The sequence below is a fragment of the Natrix helvetica genome (genome assembly GCF_964273705.1).
Source record: "Natrix helvetica genome assembly, chromosome: 2".
Lineage (NCBI taxonomy): Eukaryota > Metazoa > Chordata > Lepidosauria > Squamata > Natricidae > Natrix > Natrix helvetica.
The window spans coordinates 88,196,192-88,219,613 of NC_138552.1; the positions used below are offsets into that span (position 1 = coordinate 88,196,192).

The window sequence follows — 23,422 nt, forward strand, 5'->3', positions numbered from 1 at the left end:
CTTAATTCAGCAAAAGATCTTTAATTAAATGGATTTAAAAGGAATTTAATCTACAAAATTAAGAGGAAGATTACTCATAGATCAATTCCTTCAATAATTATTATTCCTCCACCCACCATTTATCTGTTCCGAATTCTAAGTGGTTTACAGAGTCAGCATGTCGTCTCCAACAATCTGGGTCTTCCATTTTACTGACCCTGGAAGGATGGAAGACTGAATCAACCTTGAGCCGGTCAGGATCGAACTGCTAGCAGTCGGCAGAGTTAGCCTGCAATGCTGCATTCTAATCATTGCACCACCACTGGCTGTTACTCTCTAAACACATTCTTATAAACATTCATATGGACATATTTAACATAAATATGTCAATTCTTTTTCCCCTTCCTCCCACCCCCATTCCATTGATCTCCATAGTTTTGGCCTTAAATATACTTTGTCAGGGATCCAACTAATACCCCCAACGAAAGAAGACTCCAAAGCTTGAGGTTCCTCAAAGTTCCATTTTATTAGAGATGTCATATTGGCACATCTGGGAAAACCCAAATCTGAAAATTTCCAGGTTTTTCCCACACAAAAAGTCCCTGCCCCAGTACCCACATGTCCATCACATGATCCAATCAGGCACCATCCCAACTGGAGATGCCTCCCAGTCACACCAATCCAGGTGCAGGGTAAGACGTCCATGACTCTCTGAGAAAGGAATGTTATTTTGTCTATATCTATCCCACTTCATATATTCCCCCCTCCCAATTTCCCCCAGTGGTAAATGCGGCAGGTCTGAACGCCCAGTGCAAAAGATGGCTTCCAGGCCTGACATACCTATTATCTCTGTTTCTATTATCCCCAGATCATTCCCATACAGGACCTAATGCTTTCCCCAAGTCCTTGATTCTCCTAATGCAGTGCTTCCCAATCTTCTCCCTTCATTCGCAAAGATGCTTATTGAAGTGTCTTATTAAACTTTGATGTAGGTAGTAGTAAGTCCTTTCCTTCAGCACCACTGTAATTTTGAATGGTCATAATTTGAGGGTCACCTGTATGATCAAAATGATATAATTGAATGATATTTATTTCATTTCAACAAATGATCATTGATAAATTTCATCAATTTTCAACTTAATAAGAATATGTTGGGATATTTTTAATGGAGTTTAGTACTCACGGCATTCTTGAAGTTAGTCTAAATGTCCCTCTTGTGACGAGTAATGGAGCATGTGCTGTTACCCCCCCCCCCAAAAAAACACTTTTGCCCAATTTGAAATAATTTACCCAGATTTGGGAAGTAGTGTCCCAATGAATTTTCCATGGTAAATATTGTGACCCAAATTTGTTTAAGAATGTAGAAGACTGGCAGGGTAGAGAGAGAACCATTCCAAATCTCAGCTAGTCCTCAGTAAGAGGAACACAAAGTAATATGCCCTAAAGGCATTTCGAACCCGGAAAAAACCTATATTATGATTAATAAATTAACGAGGAAGACAGATAATATACGACTCCAAAATGTATTTAAAGAGACTTCAGGAAACACAAGTCTCCATTATCATCATGATCACCTTCACTCATAACTATATCTTAAAAGTGTGCCTTGTGCTAGTTCTCTTTGCAAAACCAGGTCAATTCTCGGTCTTCAGATGCTCTATCTTTCATGCTCAGTGGATGCAACTGATCAAGAATAACCTACCTCATCTCTGCAGAACAACTGAAGAAATGCCACTGCAATGCATATATGAACTGACAGACTTCAGATTTCCTCTGGAAGTTCTTGAAGTCAGTAATAGAGACAATGCAGTTATAATCTATGAGCTCCTCCAACAGATTTCTTGCCTTCTTTCAAATGCCCCTTCCGACCATGCCTGGAACTCAACATGTTTCGAAAACCTAAAGAATGTCCTTTACGAGCAAATGAAGAACCTAGAAGCGTGCTTGAATGCAACTGAGGTGCACAAGGGACCAAGAAATTGTCACAACGTGACATCTTATTTGCTAACTCTAAAAGTGAAGAGATATTTTCAAAGAATGAACAATTTCCTAATTGTGAAGCAATACTGTAGTTGTTCCTGGGAAATAATCCATTCAGAAATTAAAGGATGCATGCTGTTCATAACCCATCTTCTTAAAAAGCTCTAAGGTAACTTTTAAGTGTGCTTTATATATATAAAATATCTGAGAAGGGAGTAAATATTAATTAAATTATATTTAATAAATATTAATATTAGACAATATTTATAAAATCAATATTAATTTAATATGTTATAAACATCAATATTAAATTAATATGTTATAATTAAGTTAATATTTTATAAATGTTGTTATAAAATTAATATGCTATGAATATTATTATTAAATTAATATTAAGGTTATTCTGTATTTTCATAAGTTATCTTGTAGATTTATAGACGATACGACATTCAGAAATTCTTCATCTATAAACCAAATTAAATACAACTTGGCCAAGAAAATAATTGAGACATTAATAGATTATACCAGTTTAAAATAAAATAAAATACTAGTATGTGGACAGGCAGTGTGGTAGAATAAACTCTTCCATCTCTTAAACCGGTAGGTATTTATGAAAAAATTATGTCTGAATATATGAATTCAAATTATGGGGTACTCAAATTAGCTAATATCATCAGTTTAAAATTGTATTTGCTGAAAAGTTTGTGCTTTTTCAGATTTAAATATGACCATGGGTTTAAACTATCAGATATACCTCTTTATTAAATTTATCCAATGGTGTGAAGCAAATACAATCAAACTATATGTGCAAATATGTTGCTCGTACACAATGTTTTTTTTTCAAACTGTAATTTTTTACTTAAATGTTGGTGAATGGAAACAGTGGGTACAAATAGCATATACTTCGGAGACCTTTGTAATGTTCATAGGGGCCAGAAGTTAAAAAAGTAATTTTTATAGCAATGAGGATTATGAATAGAGTGTACTTTAAAATTTGCATACCATGCGTAACTGTTGTAGGATAGCAATAAAAGTTATCCTTTTAATAGTCATGATGTTATTTGGCATTTTAATTTAGGTAGTAAGTTAAGGTTTAGATAGTAACTAAGTTACAGAATGATTTCCTCTTTATCTTATTTTCATTGTATAACTTAATGTAAATAATACCTGCTTATGTTGGGGGAAGGGACCACTGATTGCAATTTTATTTTAGAAATAATTCTTGAAATCATGCTTTAAAAATATTATCTAAAAAAATAAATAGCTCTATTACAGAAACATTGCTTTCTTTAAAACCAGAATTTAGCACAAATAGACTGAATCATTACTTTCAAACTCCATTTAGAATAGTACAGAATTCTTTATTGGCCAAGTGTGATTGGACACACAAGGAATCGGCCTTTGGTGCATATGCTCTCAATGTACATAAAGAAAAAATAACGAGCTTGTCGATCAGAAAGGATGGCAGTTCGACGGATCGAATCCATAGTGCCACATAACGGAGTGAATTTCCGTTAACTTGTCCCAGCTTCTGCCAACCTAACTGTTCGAAAGCATGTAAAAATGCAGGTAGAAAAGTAGGGACCACCTTCGGTGGGAAGGTAACAGCGTTCCATGCGCCTTCGGTGTTTAGTCATGCCGGCCACATGACTACTGAGATGTCTTCAGGCAGCACTGGCTCTTTGACTTTGAAACAGAAATGAGCATCGCCCGCTAGCGTCAGGAATGACCAGCACATATGTGCAAGGGGAACCTTTACCTTTTTACTGCTTAAGAACTGCCACAATTATTGGTGCTTTTCATGGTTAACAAAAAGTTTGAAAAAGAACTACCTAATTGATATTGCTACCTAGCACACTGTACCAGTTGTAATGGAAGGAACAAAACGCATATCTACAGCATCCTAACTTTACTAACCTTGGACATTTCCTTTGCCTCAGATAAAATACAGGAGCATAGCAATAGAAACCACCATATCACTCATTTTTCTGCTCATAAATGAATCCAGTCATCCAAAGATTTGTCAAAGGACAGGAGAATTATGGCTGCAAAATCATTCCATCAGATTCTAGATTTAGTTGTCACACTGTATTTTGAGCATATTGGAAGCTTATTGGAAGACAACTGAATTCATTCAGCTACTAATATCCCTTTGTCAATCATCTGAACGCTCCTCTCATTAATCAGATAGTGAAAATATCCTTTCACAAAATTCTGCTCTAATGCAGAAATACATCCTACCCTCTATTCTTCTCCTATTTTATTGAAATTCATGTTAATTCTTTTAATATGTCCAGCAATTATCACAGAGAACCTCCAGTGGAGTCCTTTTTAATAGGTACATTCAGTAACAATATTATTCAGGGAGTGAGAAAAGTAGTACCCTAAACCCCAAAGAGATTTAACACTATAATCTTTCTCAATGTGATATCCTCCAGATGTGGGAACTGATCTGTAACATCCTTCTTCCTCAGTCCAAAATAATAACTACCTATGTTTATTGTTCTAAGAGATATAGAGGGCATCTGATTCGTGAACAAGTCAATCTAATTATATACTCTACCTAATTAACATAATTATTAAATTTAAATAAAATAGTTGGCAATATATTGAAATATAAAAGGAAGAAGGGTATGCAAAAAGGCAAAGCATCTGCTTTCATATCCTGTTTAAGTACAGATAATCCTCAACTTACAACCACAATTGAATCCAAAATTTCTGTTGCTGAGACATTTGTTAAGTGAGTTTTGCCCCATTTTACGGCCTTTCTTGCTACAATTGTTAAGTGAATGACAGCAGTTGTTAAGTCAGTAACCTGATGAAGTGAATCTGGCTTTCCCCATTGACTTCGCTTCCCAGAAGGTCACAAAACGTGACCACATGACCTTGGGACACAGCAATGGTCGTAAGAATGAACAATTGCCAAGCACCTGAATTTGGATCACACGATCATGGGGAGGCTGGAAAGGTCATAACTGTGAAAAATGGTCATAAGTAACATTTTTCAGTGCTGTTGTAACTTTGAATGGAATGGACACTAAATGAACTGTCAGTCATTTCCTCAACGGTAGTCGAGGACTACCTGTATAGAAATCTTAAAAGCTGGCCAAGCTGGCCACTGTTAGAAACAAAACAGCTGATTAATATGCTACAAATATTCCTCGATTCACAACTGTTCATTTAGCAACTGTTCAAAGTTGTGACAGCAATGAAAAAAGGGACTTGCGACTGCTTCTCACACTTACAACAACTGCAGCATCCCAACAATCATACGATCAAAATTCAGGCACTTGGCAACCAGCACAAATTTGCAGCATCCTCCAGGATCACATGATCCCCATTTGCGACCTTCCCAGCTGGCTTCCAACAAAGCCCATTGGACAAACTGGATTCACATAACAAACATGTGATTCACATAATGAATTAGCATTATTGACATAACCACCATGGCAAAAAAAAAGGTCATAAAATTGGATGTCTCACTTAACAACGGCCTCACTTAGTAATGGAAATTCCAGTCCCACATGAGGTAGTAAGTCAAGCTCTACCTGTACAACACTTTTCTGCAGTTTTCTCAACCAACTGCAATAATGGCACTAACTCTTCACCTATTTTCCAACAGGCAATATTTTCTATCCCTTCGCTCAGGATATCAATGGACGTAACAAGCACCAATGTTGGAACTGATTTACACCATTCAGAACAGTAGCACTTTCAATTAGCCATGCATTTTGCTGCAGCTACTGTATGTTTGCCAACTTCATATTTATGAAGGAAGAACAATTATGAGTTGGTCTATCGAAAAGCCAGTGTAATTTATTACTAATTCCATTTTATCCTTAAAGACATGTGCTGAACTTTTACATCGAAAGAGCTTTTAAGAGTCCTTAATGAATTTAACCATAAAACAAATATACACTGGAACTGCACTTTCTCCTTTTTGCACAACTGTCATAGATTTGAAGGTGTTTATCCAGGGAATTGTGAAAATGCTTGGTCACACAGGATTCCTAAGCTACTCTGAGATTTAAGAGTAGCTTGTTGATATACCATCCTGAGGATATCAGCACTTAAAAACATGCTATAAAACTTGGTTTACAAATCACAATATCCATTTTCGCAAATATGCCTTGCTAAAAAACACTTTGTACCGATGTGTGATTTGTGAAAAGTTCCCCTGGAATTAATGTTTGTAAAACAGTGTACTGAGTTTGAAAGGAACTGAGCACACCAGTTGAACGTGCCTGGGGATACAAAATCATGATAGGTGGTGAGTGTTGCCATGAACACATTAAAAACAAAAATCATTTCATTTCTGAGAGAATGTTTTTTTTTTTTAACGACATTCAACTTTTGTTATGAAGATTAAGGTTTTTGTGACCCAGCAGTGCCTGCAGAGCTGAACATGACCAAGATATTTATTTAATTTAATATCTGACATTTCTGCAACAAGTACAAGTTTTATAGCTGCATGTATAGACAGGAGTTGACTGAAAACCAGTATATAGTCTTGAAAGTTTTGGGGAAACAACCAAGGTGAACAACTCACACATAAAAGCAATTTAAAAAGAAATTGTAGACTTTTGCTAGAACAGTAGTCCTCGCTTACCAACTGAAATTGGGACCAGCAACTCCATTGCTAAATGATCCAGTTGTAATGTGAAAAAAAATCACAATGCCATGCCTGACTTACATTTCTCTGTTCTGTCTGCGGTTGCTAAGCAAATCACCGCCAGCCGTTTAGCATGACATCACACAACGTCAACTTGCAACCTCCTGCCAGTTTTCTCATTGACTTTGCTTGTTGGAACCAGGTTGTGAAACTCATAAACAATCACATGATCCCAGGATGCTGTGACTATCGTCAATGTGTGTCAGTTGCAAGCAGCCAAATCTGAATTACATGACATTACGGCTGTAAATTTGAGGACCAGTGGCAAGTGTCCTTTTATAATGGTCTTACATAAAAGTGTTATATAAATATAACACTGTAACTTTGAATGACCAGTGAAAAAGTGATTGGTAAACGAGGACTATTCATTTCTATTTTTTCCATGACAAAGGCAAATAAAGCCCTCTGACAGACAAGCTCTTAGCTTTGTATTAATTAGATGTACTTGAATAAACATGTTTCTCATTGTCTTAAATGTTCTCATTGTCTTAAATACTGTCAATTTATTTTGTGAGATAATCAACATATAATTAACAGAAATGTGATTTGACCTTGGGTTATAGGTATGCTTGTTTCATACAGTGTTTGCTGTCTCCTACTAAATTTGTAATTTAAACTTAATAAAATTGTGTTTACAAGTTGTGATAAACTGCTATTTATTTAAATCATGGTTTGTTTGTTTATTCACAATAGTCAGGTTGACACATTAGGGCATTAGTTAGTATTTACAAATCACAATGATCAGATTCACAGAGTACATTAAGCCAAAACCAATAAAGCATATTATGGTTTAGTGCTAACTAGGCCAATTTATACTTATAGGAATCCTCCCTAAATCAGGAATATTTAATCAGGAATACATACTGTAAATGTTGCAGTAACAATGGGGTGAGGTGTTGTGGAAAAGAAATAATGAAAAAGAATAAATGCAATTTTTGATAATAAGTGGATCTGATTTCTTTATTTAAAGCAACCATATATAAAACATACAATTTACATATCATAACTGTTTAAAATATTTTTAGTTTATAAGTGGACCATGTGGTAATGGCTCAGAATTTTAATTAAAGGTTAGAGTTTGAATCATTTGGCAGTTCAAAACTCTTGGTAAATCTTGGTTGTAAATGTAATAAAAATTCTACTATATTTGCAGCTTTGAAACCATTCAAACACATTTGTGCAATATATTTACAATAGCAATCATAACTGGAACCAACAACTCAATTGTTAAGGACAGTAGCTAAGTTAAACAGCAACTGTGCTTACAACCTTACTTCAGCTTTCTTGCTTTATAGACCTGCAAAGGTCATAAATGTAGAAATTAATCATAAAGTTATTTTTTTACCACTGTTATAACTGCAAATAGGAAGGTGTTCTCTGCCCAGTTGCTGGGTGGACGTGGTCATGGTGGGTGTGGCCTAGTTGGCCTCCTGCACCATGGCAAGGGGGGGGGCTTTTTGCCCTCCCTGGGCTCCAGAGGCTTTCTTTGAGCCTCCGGGGGTATTGAAAATGGCCTCCCCACGTTCTGGAGGCTGGATATGGGCCCGTTTGCGGCCTTCCCAAATTTCTGGTCGGCCCATTTTTTGCCCTCTTCGAGCCTCCGTGCATGCCCTGCACTTACCTACATCCAAAATGGGCTGAGTGGGGACACCTGGGAGGGGAGGGGCAGGGTGGGCAGGGCCAGCCAGTAGTGGGATTTGGGGCAGAGGTGGGTTCCTACCGGTTTGGACCGGTTCGGCTGAGTAGGTAGTAACTCGGCTGGCCACGCCCCCAAACCGGTTCTATCAGCGGCGCAATAGGCACCGCCATCTTGATTTTTGCTTCTGTGCATGCGCAGAAGCATTTTTTAACCTACTGCGCATGCACACGCACACGAAGCGGCGTCCCTGAGAGAATCAACAGTAGAAGAAGCTGGAACCTACTCCTGATTTGGGGGTTCCCTGAACAGCACAGAATGTTAGCTAGAGGTTCTCCCGAACCCCTGTGAACCCCCAGCAGCCCACCCCTGAATAGGAGTGTTACCTTTGATAAAGTAATTGTTAATATTTGTAAAACTCTTGAAAAGTTGTAGAAAGAAATTTGACTTGTAAAAAAAAGGCAATGTATTCTGGTAAAACATTTACTATGTTCGGTGCTTGGACCTGATGGCTACTTCAGAAACCCCTAAAATTTTCTTTGTGCAAGGGAAAAAAAAATCAAGCAGCTAAGCTAGCAATTTATTTTTCCTGACAATTTATAAACTTTCTTAAAATTAGAAGTTTCATATTTTCCAAAATCAATGGGCTTATGTTGTAAAAAAATGTTAAATATTTGTTATTCTTAAAGTGAGATTGATCAAAAAATGAGTTTTAAATAGTGTTAGTTATCTTATATTTTAGTTGTAATGAATTTGAATGCATCATCATCATTGTTTTTGGTTGAATTTGTAATATTGCTTATTCTCAGTATATGAATGAGGCACTTGGAAAGAAGTTATGATTTAAAGATGTTACTGTATTTTAAAAATATATACTAAAAATAGAATTTATGAAGAATTTTGGCATTCCTATGCATGGATTGCTGCTAAAAGAATTATTGCATATTTCTGGAAATTCATGTATAATGTGTATACATATTCCAAACACTGGATGGATAAAATGTGTCCACTCTCAGCCTTTAAATTGGTTCTTTAGCAACAAAAAGGAAAGACTGAACAATGGGACTTCTGTGTGATCACGGTTTCATTCATTCTTTAAAAACCTACGTTTAGACACAGCCATAATTATTACAGACATAATTGTACAGGTAGCCATCAATTTACAACTACAATTGAGCCCAAAATTTCTGTGCCTAAGCAAGACAGTTAAGTGAGTTTTGCCTCATTTACGACCTTTCTTTCCACAGTTGTTCAATGAATCATTGCAGTTGTTAAATTAGTAATTGTTAAGTGAATCTGGCTTCCCCATTGGTTTTGCTTCTTAGATCACAAAAGGTGATTACCTAACCCTGGGATACTGGAACCATCATAAATATGAGTCATTTGCCAAGCATCTAAATTTTGATCATGTGACCATGGAGATGCTAAAATGGTTGTGTGAAAAACAGTCATAAGTCATTTTTTTCAGTGCTGTTGTGACTTCGAACATCATTAGATAAACTGTTATAAAGTCAAAGACTACTTGTATTAAAGTAATTTTAAAAAACCTTGATTGAATGAAACATTTGAGGGGGATGTCTTGTTATTTTCTCCTTGCATTGGTGATACAGGAAGGGGACCAACACCTTCTGAAGATGATGTATCAGATCTGATTATTCACGATTAAACAGATGGAATTGGATCAGAATCTACTATTCTGATGTCTGGTGTTGCATGCATCGTGTCTAATTCCTTTGGGCCACCATACCAACAGTGATGCTTCAACCTCTTTGGACGAATCTTGTTGTTCTAGAAAACTGGATCTTTGACACTAGTAACAAGGTGCTGCCATAGTTGGGTAGTATAAATGGGTAATGACTAAATGGGAACTTAAGCATCCCCAATGTAAAAAAAATTGAGATACTATTTTCAAAATCACACCCCATTCTTGCATGATTTGGGCGGGGGAATTCAGAAGCTATGCAAGATTCTTGCATGGTGTGCTCTTCATTTATTGTATTTATTTATTTGTCAACAAGTACAAGGAAACAAGTTTAAAAACATATGAAAAAATGGCACAAAAATGGATATAAATAAGCAAAACATAGCCATGAATACATAAAAATAGTACATATAAATGGGACAGTAGGACAGGGACAGTAGCTGGTGCGCTTATGCACGCCTCCTTAGGAACCTCTTAAGAAATGCATAAGGTCTACGGTAGACAACTTAAGGTAAAAGGTATGGGGGTTAGAGGAACTAACAACAGGATCAAGTAGAGTGTTCCACACATTTATTATTATTATTATTTATTCACATTTCTAAACCGCCCCCTCTCCCAAAAAGGGACTCGGGGCGGTGTACAGTCCACAATAAATCACAGATAAAATACAAATATAAATAGAGCTATAAATATATGTATTATGTGGAGGAGGTTAAAATTAAGAGTCCTGTACAAAAGAATAAATATGAGGCTAAAAGCCCTAAAAACAATTAAAACTAAAACATTACCCTTAAAATAACCAGATGAGAATATACTACCAGGAGTTCATAGATGTAACATTTATAATCATGCCAGGCCAGCTAGTCGGAACAGGTGAGTCTTCAATTTTTGACGGAAGGAGCAGAAGTCCGAGGTGGTTCTAATGCCGGGGGGGAGGTCATTCCAGAGGGTTGGGCCCATCACAGAGAAGGCTCTACTCCTCGGCGCCGCCCACTGGCATTGCCTAGTGGACGGCACTTGGAGAAGGCCCTCCCTGTGAGAGCGGATTGGCCGCAGGGATGTATGTGGGAGGATGCGATCCCGCAAGTAACTAGGTCCTGAGCCATGGAGCGCTTTAAAGATAGTAATCAGGACCTTGAAACGCACCCGAAAAACCACAGGTAGCCAGTGCAGCTCGCGCAGGAGCGGTGTTACGTGGGAGTATCTAGACCTCCCCATGATAACCCACGCGGGCGCGTTCTGGACTAGCTGCAGTCTCCTGGCGCATCCCAAGGGAAGCCCCATGTAGAGAGCATTACAGTAATCTAGACGAGACGTCACCAGCGCATGAGTGACTGTGCGTAGGGCATCCCGGTCCAGTAGGGGGCGCAATTGGCGCACCAGGCGAACCTGGTGGAACGCCCCCCTTGCCACGGCTGCTACATGGTCATCCATTGACAGCCGGGCATCTAGGAGGACGCCCAAATTGCGCGCCCGTTCCACAGGGGGCAGTAGCTCGTCCCCTATGGCCAGCGATGGAGTCAGCTGGCTGAACCGAGGTGCCGGAAGCCACAGCCACTCAGTCTTGGAGGGGTTGAGTTTGAGTCTGTTGTCCCCCATCCAGACCCCGACGGCTTCCAGACACCGGGACATCACTGCGACAGCCTCGTTGGGGTGGTTTGGGGTTGAAATGTACAGCTGCGTATCATCAGCATACAGATGGTATTCAACCCCAAAACCACGGATGATCTCGCCCAGCGGCTTCACGTATGCATTGAACAGAAGGGGCGAGAGAACCGACCCCTGCGGCACCCCACAAGAGAGTGGCCTCGGGGTCGATCTCTGCCCCCCTGTCAACACATATTGCATCCAGCCGGAGAGGTAAGAGTCGAACCACCGTAACACGGTGCTTCCGACTCCCATCCCCTCCAGCCGGCGCAGAAGGATACCATGGTCGATGGTATCAAAAGCCGCTGAGAGATCTAATAGGACCAGGATAGAGGAACAACCTCTATCTCTGGCCCTCCAGAGATCATCAACCAACGCGACCAAGGCTGTCTCAGTGCTGTGCCCGGGTCGGAAGCCGGACTGGCGTGGGTCTAGATAATCGGATTCATCGAGGTGACGCGGAAACTGCTGTGCCACCACATTCTCAACAACCTTCGCCAAAAAAGGGAGGTTGGAGACTGGACGATAATTAGCTAGCTCCATTTGGTCGAGTGAATGGAAATCGTTTTTCCTGCAATCAAGATGAGAACGGATTATATTTAGTTTGCATCTATTTTTTTAAACAATTTTTATTTGTTTTTGAACAAGGACAAACAAACATAAAAAATAAAAAAAACCATCTTCCATTACAAATTGTAGAAAGTGTGTCAGTTGGTTACAGTATTTCCATGCATCTCTTCCATAGTCACCACCTGCTTTTCATATCAAATCGCTTATTTTAAATTCACCTATATTCATGTATATCACAATTATTATATCTCAACCTTAGTTTGACTATAATTGTTTTACATCCTTTTATATATAATATTCAAAATCTAGAATAAGATTATATGAGAACATTCCATTAAATCATCCTAAAATTATCCAATCACAATACATCTTTATAATATATTCTAGATAAAGCTTTTAAACCTCCTCTCATAATCTCCATATATTGTTTATATAAAATTTCATATTATCAAACTAATATATCTATATGTATTGTTATCATTATTAATCATTATTTAACTATGGCTATTGTCGCTTCATTTTATACATACTAGTAGTAAACTAAATTTAGCTTAATTTTTATTATACATTTTCATTGCATCAATCTGTATCCCTCCAGCAATAGTACGGTCTTATATCTCTTGCCATTTGTAGCATTAATGTTCTAATTACTTTCTTAATAAATCTTGTATAAACCTCCCTTGGCAACATGCTGTTCCTTTCGTATCTCACAAATGCTTGAAACCCACATCTGTTCTTTCCAGCAGCTTATCTTTGGTTATCGCTAGTGCTTCTATCAAGATTTCTCTCCTTATCTCCGTCAATTTTTCCCACTTTTCTTCTTCTGTGCTTTGAAGTCTGGGGTAGAGTTACAATCCATCCATCTCCCCTTTCCATATTCCACTCTTGCCATTACCAACCACGCTCACTTTGTTGTCAGTATCCACAGTTTTCTTCTCTCTTTGCTCATTTTTTTCTTCCATCTCTTGAACTCTGTCCTCCACTTTCTTCATTTGGTAAACATCCTCAGTTTCTCCATCAGATTTTCAATTCTCTGTCACAACTTAGATTTTGAATTTCAAACGTGATCATTTGCAATGTTAGAGTTTCTTTTTCCTGCTGGGCCATTCTTTCAATTTTGCAAATTCTGCCACTATAGGGTTCAAGGCTATTTTAATAAACTTCAAACAGGCTCATTTATTATCTTTCAAGTCAAAATGTTGTCTTTCCTCCAATAACTAGTGATAGAACTTCCAAAAGGCACCTGTATAAATAACTTGTGCTCCTCCTACTATCACTGTCAGTAAACAAGCTGAAAGAACCTTGAATCTCAAGTGATCAAAGAGAAAGAAGAAAAAACAATGTATCTAGCCTCCAGCCTCTAAGTGGCAGTGTAACTGCTTTTCCTCCTGTTGTTACAATCTTTATAATCCTTCTTATTTTCTTCTTTATATTCCAAGCTTAAGAAAGAAAGAAAAAACCTTAAATGGAGATCAAAAACAATCCAATCAAATCAAGCATTATAAAAAAAGAATTTTAATCCATTGGTATAAGCAAAGAGAAAAAAGAAGAAAGTAATCCATTCAGTTTAAAAAATAGGGAGCCCCTGCAAAAGTTCCATCCACAAAAAAAAAGAAAAAGAAAAAAAGAAATTAGAAACTGGATAACACACTAAGTTCAATGCAGATCTATCTCGCTGACTACAGTCTTTTCAATCTTAATTTAACTTAATTTTTTTTTCTTGGGTAGTCTCTTCCTCTAATAAAATTTCCTCACCAATTCGACACACTTTCTCTTTCTGCTTTCTTCCCGTTCCGGAGCTGTCCCAACTTCAGCAGCTTCATTAGCTGTGTTTCTGTAACCAGAAAAAAAAGGCTATTCCTGGATCTTTCAGGGACTTTGCGGTGTCCCTGAGATCAGCAGGAGGTGCCCTTCTCAATCATCGTCTCTGCGGGAGGGTTTAGGACCAAATGGACCGTCCAGCGACAGAAATTCAACTGCGATCTCGGAGCACCAAGATCGCACGTCGTGCCGTTGCGACATCAGCTCTCTTCTCATTTAGTTTGTGTCTATTAATAGCCCTTGTGTTATTGCAGTTAAAGTAAAATTAGTCATAAACAGGTAGGACGTTACGGCAGATTATCTTGTGCACTAAGCTCAGGTCGGAATATAGACAGCCTAGTTCAAAGTTATCCAGGCCTAAAATTTCAAGCCTGGTGGTACAAGGAATTTTATTACGAGCAGAGGAGTTGAGTACTCTTCTTGTAAAATACCTCTGGACCCTCTCTTGCGCGGTGTGTGGAATTTGCACAAGACGACCATGCTCTTGGGCTGTCTCTGGAGCCTCCACAAATCAAACAAGAATGGAATGTCCTTTTGAGTAGTTTTTGGAGGGTGCAGAGACTATTGAAGAGCATACTTTGATGCTGCTTCAAGAATGAAGGCCTCGTGCTACCCAGAGCAGCCTCAGGTAGGCCACAGGGCTGTCAACAGAAAGAAAACACTGCCTGAAGTGAAACAGTGTGCAGTAGATCCTGGGGAGATCTAGGCCATAGGAGCAATCACATACACATAGTCCTGAACGTACGACCATAACGGAGTCCAAACTTTATGTTGCTAAGTGATAAATGTGTTGGGTTTTGCTCCATTTTACGACTTCTCTTGCCACATTTGTTAAGTGAATCATTTGCAGTTGTTAAATTAGTAACATGGTTGTTAAGTGAATCTGGTTTCCCCATTGACTTTGCTTGTCAGAAGGTTGTAAAAGGAAGTCACATGACCCCAGGAACCTACAATAATATACTAACAACTAGCAGAATAAATCACAGTATATAACATTCATTCCTGTATTATTATGTTAATAAGTTGTTACCTGAGTAATCAATCTAAAACATTAATAAAACATTAAAACATTAAATAAAAACAAAAACCATGTATTCCCTACAATTTATTGCTTAAAATGTCCAGGAATGAGCATTTTGCACCAATTTCTTTCTTCTGTAGCTCATTATTTACTATTCCAACATCAGTGACATTATTCCATGTGCTCCTTAAATGCCTTCAGCTTTGATTCAAAACCCCATCACAGCACCTAAAAAAAACAAAACCTGACAGCAATGCTAGCTGGAAGAGCCGCATTTTGGTCTGTATGCCTAGATCAAAACATCCAAAACACACCTGATGCATGCTTGCCCCAAACAGAATGGTTTTTACACAGATCCCTAGTTTAACTCCAGCTAGCAAATCTATCCTTGTGTATTCTAAACAAAGAATACATGTCATTATGTACACTAAGGAAAGTTTATTGCCTTGATGCCAAATTACAGAAAAGTAAAATAAACCCTCCCCATTGGCTAATTTACCATAAGCAAATTTGAGTATCTGCTGGATATTTCCTTATATTGATTTGCCTTGTGTAACTTGCAAAATCTGAGTATTTGAAAGGTCAATAAGAATCTAGAAGGTAATGTGCACTAGCATAATAATTTTCACAAAAGGATAGAGAGAGTAGCTGCATGGCGCAATCTTGTTCTTGCTCAGACAACTTCTATTATAAATAGACATAGCCAGCCTTGCACTCACAATTTTCAATAAATTATTCTGTACTATTATGTCTATATTACTGCTTATTTGGTATTGGTTATTGTTTCTTTATTTTTTTAAAAAAACACTTCATTACAGGGTATGAAAACATTAGATTTTATTAAAGTTGTACTATATTGTATTTTTTCCCCTCTAACATCCCAAGATTATTAGTTATCTATCATCCCCATTTGAGGATTTTAAAGAAAGGCATCCCCAGTTTTGCAAGGAGTAGCTGTGCAGAATTTATTGACAGCACATGATATGGAAAAGGAAGATTTACTGATTGTCCATATCATATCTGATTACTGTCAGTAAAGCTGATACCAATTGTTTTGGAGCTAAAAACAAATTAGTCAATCCAAGGTAAGAACCCTTGTAGCTTCTTTTAATTCTTTGTTGGCAGAATAATTATTTCTTAATCAAAATCTTTAGAATAAAAGTGTATGATAAGGAGAAAAAGAATGACTAACTCAACAAAGGCTCTACTAGTGTGACTATTATCTCAGATTTACCGTGTTATTAATCATAGATGATTCAAGAAGGTAAACCTGAGCAATATTAACTATATCCAGGTGATAAAAAAGAGAAAGCAAAAAAGAAAAACCACAGCTATTTTTAGAATTAAAAAAAATCTCAAGAATTAAACATATAGGTTTGAATCTACTTATATCTATACATTTACAAAACAACTAAGTATCGGTAGAAAAAGTTTTTTGGTTTCTGAAAATTACTTGAAGAGTTTGAAACCCTCTGAGCACATTTCATCAGGCAGAGGAAGAAGAATGACAAAAAATGCACAAACCATTACCAGCAGACATACGGTAAGTAATTTAAGATCCACTATGCCAAACACAGTTCATCAAATATGCCTGGTAATAAAGCCAGCTAAACAAAGCTAGGTTTGCTACCTACTTGAATGGTATGAGGTTGGATAGTTAAAAGATGATCAAAACCAACCACAGGGCATTTAGTTCTGGGCTGGGTTATAGTGGTATAGATTAAAATTTTTATGGGTTTGGTGAAAGTCAAATCCAGTTGGAACTAAGGTTCAGGTCTAAATTCTCTGCATTTATTTACATTGTCCATCTATGAAAAAGAAACACATTTACAATATAATAAAATCCAAAATTTGCAGAGTATCAGCTTATTACAGCCATAAGTGCCAGTAACCTACAAATCATAGCTGCTCCATCTGCGTACCTAGACTTTCCTCAATGCAAAAGGTGTGAGCAAGATGTTAGAAAGTGAGTAACAGAAGTTAAAAATGAGCACTGAATGAGAAACAAATGGTGCTGAATATGATTAGCCACCTGGAATTCTGACAATAGGAGTTAAAAGGCCATGAGCCTCTTTTTTCATTCCATGCATCAGGGCTTTTAAAATTAAATGTTCTTTATTCAGATAATTATCTTACTTACCTAATTTTGCAAGCAGCTGTTTGAAAACTATATCAAAGTATATTAATAATCTTACCTAAACAATAAGAGGTTAATAAGAGGGATGAAGAGAGATCTTATTAAAAGAAAATGTGTAACAAGCATATTTTCTCATCTGGAAGATAATGTTTACCTGTTCACTTCTAGTAGTTCTGTCAAGTAACAACTAGGCACTGTATGTGTGGTTCCTCTACCCAACCCAGTTTTTAAACACTTAATTGAGAAAATTATATACTTAACACAGGTAGATTTAGTTCTTGATCACTTGAGCAATATTGTCAAATTACACCACCTGAACCAAACACTGGTCTGAATTGCCATTGTATATAAAGATTCACTTTTCCGTCTTAAAAATCTTACACTAATCCTAGTTTATTTTATGTAAAGCTAAAGGAGGGAGAGTATTTGGAATAGCATAGTCCAGCAGCAAGGACTGTTTTCAAAGATTTTATAAGAATTTCTTACAAACATCCAATCCAGGGGTGGGTTCCCGCAGTCGCTACACCCAGTTCGCTCATGGCTGTGCTGCCCACGCATGCGCTTGATGTGCACTGTGCACCCATGCTCAGTACAATAAAAATTGCTCTGCACGTGCGCAGAAGCAAAAAACAAGATGGCGCTGCCTATGGCGCCGCCGGGAAAAATGGCTTGTGGGCATGGCAGACCTGGGTCGCTGCCTGTTCCAGCGACCCAGGCCACCAAACCACTACCGGTTCGCCCGAACCAGTCCGAACCAGTAGGAACCCACCACTGATCCGATCTGAGATTTTCTCAGAAAAATCGTAATTATACCATAGACTAATAAGCAAGGTTCTTGTGACCTGTTACCGAATTCCACATTTTCATATTTAAATATTTTAACTGATTGTTGCAAAGTAGCTTATAAAGTAGGCCCAATAAGGATTCCAGTCCCTTGCATTGGTTCCCTTAGTCAAAGTTGGCAACAGTTCTCCAAATGCTGCATTTCTCCAAATTTACTGACGTGAAGGAGGTCAGGCTTTTCACTGATTCAGTCTTTAGCTTCCATTTATATAGCCCTACTACATCCTTTCCATTTTTAACAACCATTGTTTGAAAGGTGAGAAACAGGTCACCAATCCCAAAGCTTTGGCAGTGGGCCTCTTTTTTCCCTCAGTAGCACAATTACAACAGCTAAGAAAGAGGTTCTGTTGTGAAATTCCCACCTTCTGTCTAGGAAGAGGAGAGATGAATTAGGAAAAGGCTGCTAAATAATATTGAGGACAGCCACTGTTTCATCATCATTATTTTGCCCTGAATCAGTAATCCTCCAGCTCCCCCCCCCTCAACCCACATACTTTTCAGAAAAGGAGGCCTTGTTGACATTTTTTATTTTGGGTTTCACCTCCTTTCAGAGATACAAATCAAAGGCATTTAAAACAGCAGATCCTGAAGAACCAGTCTGGGATTCCCTAAAGGCAGTAAAATCAAGCTCCCTTAACAGAACCAAATATACAGAGGCAAGTTACAGAACATAATAGTATAAAATAGAAAGCGTTGGTAGCAGAATGCGATAATCCTAGGATTTCTAAATAGGGTTTTCTTTTTTCTTTTGTTACCTTCTACGCCTTCTCCCTTAACAAATGTCCTTCTCTTCAAACTGGATTCTCAAAAGTTTGATCAGAACTGTTCCCACTCTGTCCTTTTCAACTCTGGCTATGTGGGTTTTAAACAATAGCCCACTTGCTGCTCTTGTGCTACACAAAATAAATAAATAAATACAAACTTCCATTTTTTTTGTGAGGTGGTTGGTTGAAAAAAAGCTGTTTATCCCAATGGAAGGGGAAAAAAAGCTTAAAAAGCAAAATCCAGAAGAAAAAGGGAGGTGTTGAGATGTTTGACAGAAGATCCAGAAGAAATGATTTCAATCCACTTCTACTTTAAAAAATAAATAAACTGGAAAGCCACTGCTGCTGTCCTGGCTATTTACCTGGGACCTACTTTAGTTAAGCTTTATTGTGATTTATTTATTATAAGCTTTATTGTGATTTATTTTAAGCCTGCTTTTCCCAGAATGGCATGGTTACTTGGATGTGTGGAATGTAATTGGGACACTCAACTTCCCCTGAATTGAAATACGAATCTCCATAGCATTAATCCTCCCACAAATGCTACAACATCCCTTTACTGTGTATGTCTCCCCCTTCCAAAAAAGTGTTGAATCTGTTGCAATTTCTGTCTCCCAGTCAATTAATCTTGTTCTTTATAAAAGGCCTCCTATACTGAACAAGGCAGGAGCTAAACACATGACTCCAGTAACAATCTCTTCCCCCTCCACTTAATTCAAAAGGCTCTTTACAGTCATTGGAAAGAGGAGGAATTAGAAGGGGAAAGACGGAAGGAGAAAGGGAAGAAGGGGATCAACAGCCCCAGTTGCTAAAAGACTCTGGGAAAAACCGGTACAGACTTAGGACCACAATTTAACAACAAATTAACAGAGTTGGAAGGAACCTTGTAAGTCATCTAGTCCAACATACACACACACACACACACACACACACAGAAGCAGGAGACCCTACACCATTTCTAACAAATGGCAGTCCAATCTCTTCTTGAACCCATCCAATGATGAAGCTCCCACAACTGCTGAAGGCATTTTGAGCCCAAAATTTGTGTTGCTAAGTGAGACAGTGAAGTGAGCTTTGCCCCATTTTATGACTCTTCTTGCCACCGTTAAGTGAATCACTGCAGTTAAGTTAGTAACACAGTTCTTAAGTAAATCCAGCTTCCTGATAAAAAAAACCTATGCTTGTCAAAAAGTCGCAAAAGGGGATCCCATGAGCCTGGGACACTGCAACCATCATCATAAATATGGTTCTGTTGCTAAGTATCTGAATTTTGATTGATCATGTGACAATGGGGATGCCACTATGTTGGAAAGTGTGAAAAGGGGTCATAAGTCATTTTTCATGCCGCTGTAACTTTGAACGGTCATTAAATGAACCGATGTAAATCGAGGACTATCTGTAATAAGATTAAATGTATTCCCATGAAAAGAACCAGCCACAGCACGATCCTTTCTCAACCCTTTCGGGGTGGGGGGTGGGAGTGTCATTTATATTGCAACCGGTGCCTGACTTCCGAGTAAAATATGTGCCCGGGACGATCCAAATTCAATCTAATTTAGGAGCAAGACGGTCCCGCCGAGCTTCCAAAAAGCCGCCTGAAATTAGGGTTGCGAAGGACGAGGAAAAGCGGTGGGAAGCCAAACTTTCACGGCGCAATATTGCATAATTCAAGATGCGCAGTTTTTCCCTCCTTCTCCGCTTCCTCGGCGAGATCATCACACACGCAAGCAAAGACGCACACAAAACACACACCTCTCCCCCCACCCCCCCGGTCCATTTCCGAGAGGAACCTGAAGCGATCCCAGACCGAAGGGACTGCTAATAGGGAGAATCAGCCTGAGCAGAAGGCATTCCTTGGGATTTTACCTTCGTTCAACTCGGTAGGATAAGCGGCTTCTTTCTGGTCCTTCCTTCCACAGCGCAAGGATGTTGGACGGAATCCGGGACGGTAGTTTGCAACCACAAGTAAATCAACTCCAAAGAGGGAATTCCAAGGAGAGAAGGGAGGGGGTACCCCAAACCCCAGCCAAATCAAAACTCCAGTCGAACAAAAAAAATTGGGGAGTTTGTTGCAATGGGTAAGTTGATCTCTTAACCCGCGCCGCACAATGCACCTCACAGCGACCAAAAAAATAAGGAAGAGACGGGGATTCCCGCAGCGAAATGCCGCCGCGACATCAACAAACGCCCTTGCACTCCGGCGGGACTCGCGCGGTTGAGCACCGTTCGATACCGAAAGGAGTTGACGATGTCTCCCCTGGCGGACGCGGCTGAGTACTGCACGCTCTCCTCGCAAGGGCCAAGTCGACCGAAGGGAGCGTCGCTAAAGTTTTTCTCTTCAATTTCAGCGAAGGAAAGAGATTACTGGTTAGAAGAAGCAGAACCCGTGGAGAACGGCGGGAAATGTTTGCAAAAGCAAAAGGTGAAGTTTTATGCAATGGCCCAGAAGTAATGTGAGAGGAAAGCTCGAAAGAACAAGAGTATTTTTGTAATCTATGATGATGATGATGATGATACTTTATTCATTTGTAGGAAGTTATCACCCAGCCCTCTCCCAGAAAAATGAAATATCCTAGGAAATATTGAAAAGGCAGACTATTTCCCTGGATGTGAAAAAGGAAGAAACATGTTTTAAAGACAGAGTAGCTCCCTGCAGCTTCCTGCCCACCCCCTTTGTCAATAGGCCATTAAAATGCCCAAGCCAGTCCCTTTACATAATAAAGAGTTCTCCCCTTCAGCTCCAAGGTGATGGGATTAAGGCATGATTAGCCTTTACTCACTCACCACATGGCATCTGAGAACTCAACCAAACCTGGATTCAAAACACAGCCTAGAAAGCTGCCCCTGCATGGCCCCGTGGGAGTCTGACGAGCAATCAAAATACAAGCTCAAGATCAGAGGGCATAAAACAAGGGACTTTCAGCATCTCCACCCTTTTTTCCCTTCCTTCTCTTCTTCTCCACCAACATTGAAGCATGTGATCACCTTTTCTTTTCAGGACTCAAGCCATGTGGTCCTGTCCACCATTAAACCATCTTTCCAAGCAGCCTCCGTGTCTCCAGTGTTTTTTCCCCCATTTGGAGCCAAATCCAGAAGGACATTTCTTCCAACACATTAAACATGAAACTCAGTCAACTGAACATTCAAAAATGCATCACAAATATCATTGACTGGTGCTACTGGTTGATACGGGTTGTGCCAGCATTCTAGGTATCAACCAAGTACCTTCTTAAAATATTTGTTGTTGACGATGTTATTTTATGCTTTCAAGTCCATGTTGGTTCTTGGCGGCTGGCTTGCATCAATTCCTACAATTTTCTTGACAAGATTTTGGAACAGGTTTGCTATTTGCTTTTTACACCTAGGGTTGAGAGAGGATAACCTAGGAGTGACTTAGGAGTGCTCATTTTAAAAGATCTAAGCCTCAGAGCTCATTGTAACAGCATTGCCAAAAAGGCATTAAGAGTTGTTAGCCTAATTTTGCGAAGCTTCTTCTCCAGTAACGTACTGCAAACCAGGGCATACAAAACCTTTGCCAGACCAATTCTCGAATACAGCTCATCAGCCTGGAATCCACACTGCATAATGGGCATTAATATAATTGAGCGAGTCCAGAGGTATTTCAGAAGAAGAATACTCCACTCCTCGTAGTAGAATACCTTATGCCACTAGGCTTGAAATTTTGGATCTGGACAAGGTAGAACTACGCCACCTATGGTCTGACCTAAGCTTAGTACACAAAATTGTCTACTACAACATCCTACCTGTCAATGACTACTTCAGCTTCAACCGCAATAATACATGGGCAAACAATAGATACAAACTCAAAGTAAACAGCTCTAAACTTGATTGCAGAAAATACAATACCTGGAATGCACTACCTGACTCTGTTGTTACATCCTCAACCTCCCCAAACTTTAACCTTAAAACTGTCTACATGGACCTCATCCCATTCTTAAGAGGTCTATAAGGGGGCGTGCGTAAGTGCACCAGCGTGCCTACTGTCCCTGTCCTACTGTTCCCATTTATTTGTACTCATTTCTTATGTAAATACTTAGACTTGCTTATATTTACATGTTTATATGTTATATTCATACTTATACTTGTTTTCTCATACATGCCTGATTAAACCAAATAAAATAAAAAATATAAAAACCAGACCAAGGTCACCCAGCTGGCTTTGCTTAAGGCAAGATTAGAACTCAAGGTCTCCAGATTGCTAGTCTGATGCTTTAACCACATCAAATTAGCTCTTAGTCAATTGTGAACTCCTTGATTTCAATTCTGATAAGTCCTCTCTGCTTGTGGATCTTGGAAGTTGATATGTGAAGGATATCAGGGGAAACATAACAACATGAAAAGATGTTGAAATCACATGAATTCTGCCACCATCTTGGTAAATACTTGCCATATGTCCACATTTTGATCATGTAGCCATGGGGTGCTGTGATGGTCATAAGTGTGAGGACAGGTTGTAAGTTACATTTTTCAGTGCCATTGTAATTTCAAGCTGTTGCTAAATGAATGGTTGAAGGTCAAGAACTATCTGTAATTTACTTCTTTTAAAAACTGCCAAATTGGTAACCAAATGGAAGGAAATTCCTTCACTTAACCATTTAACTAGAGGAAGTAAATGATTCTTAAAAGATT

The 23,422-nt window shown here is 38.7% G+C and overlaps 1 protein-coding gene across 2 annotated transcripts in view; it reads right to left on the reverse strand.

The window, feature by feature from the left end:
* The window catches only part of MOB3B (MOB kinase activator 3B), a 101,771-nt gene extending 79,602 nt beyond the window's left edge, over nt 1–22,169 (reverse strand). The window contains exon 1 of one of the 2 annotated variants that reach the window (XM_081941619.1): nt 21,998–22,169. The gene's annotated coding sequence lies outside the window, so the exon portion shown is untranslated. Of the gene's footprint in view, nt 1–20,638; nt 21,267–21,997 lie in introns of those variants that run through there. The other variant, XM_081941617.1, reaches the window with a different exon arrangement.
* Nucleotides 22,170–23,422: the final 1,253 nt, after the last annotated feature.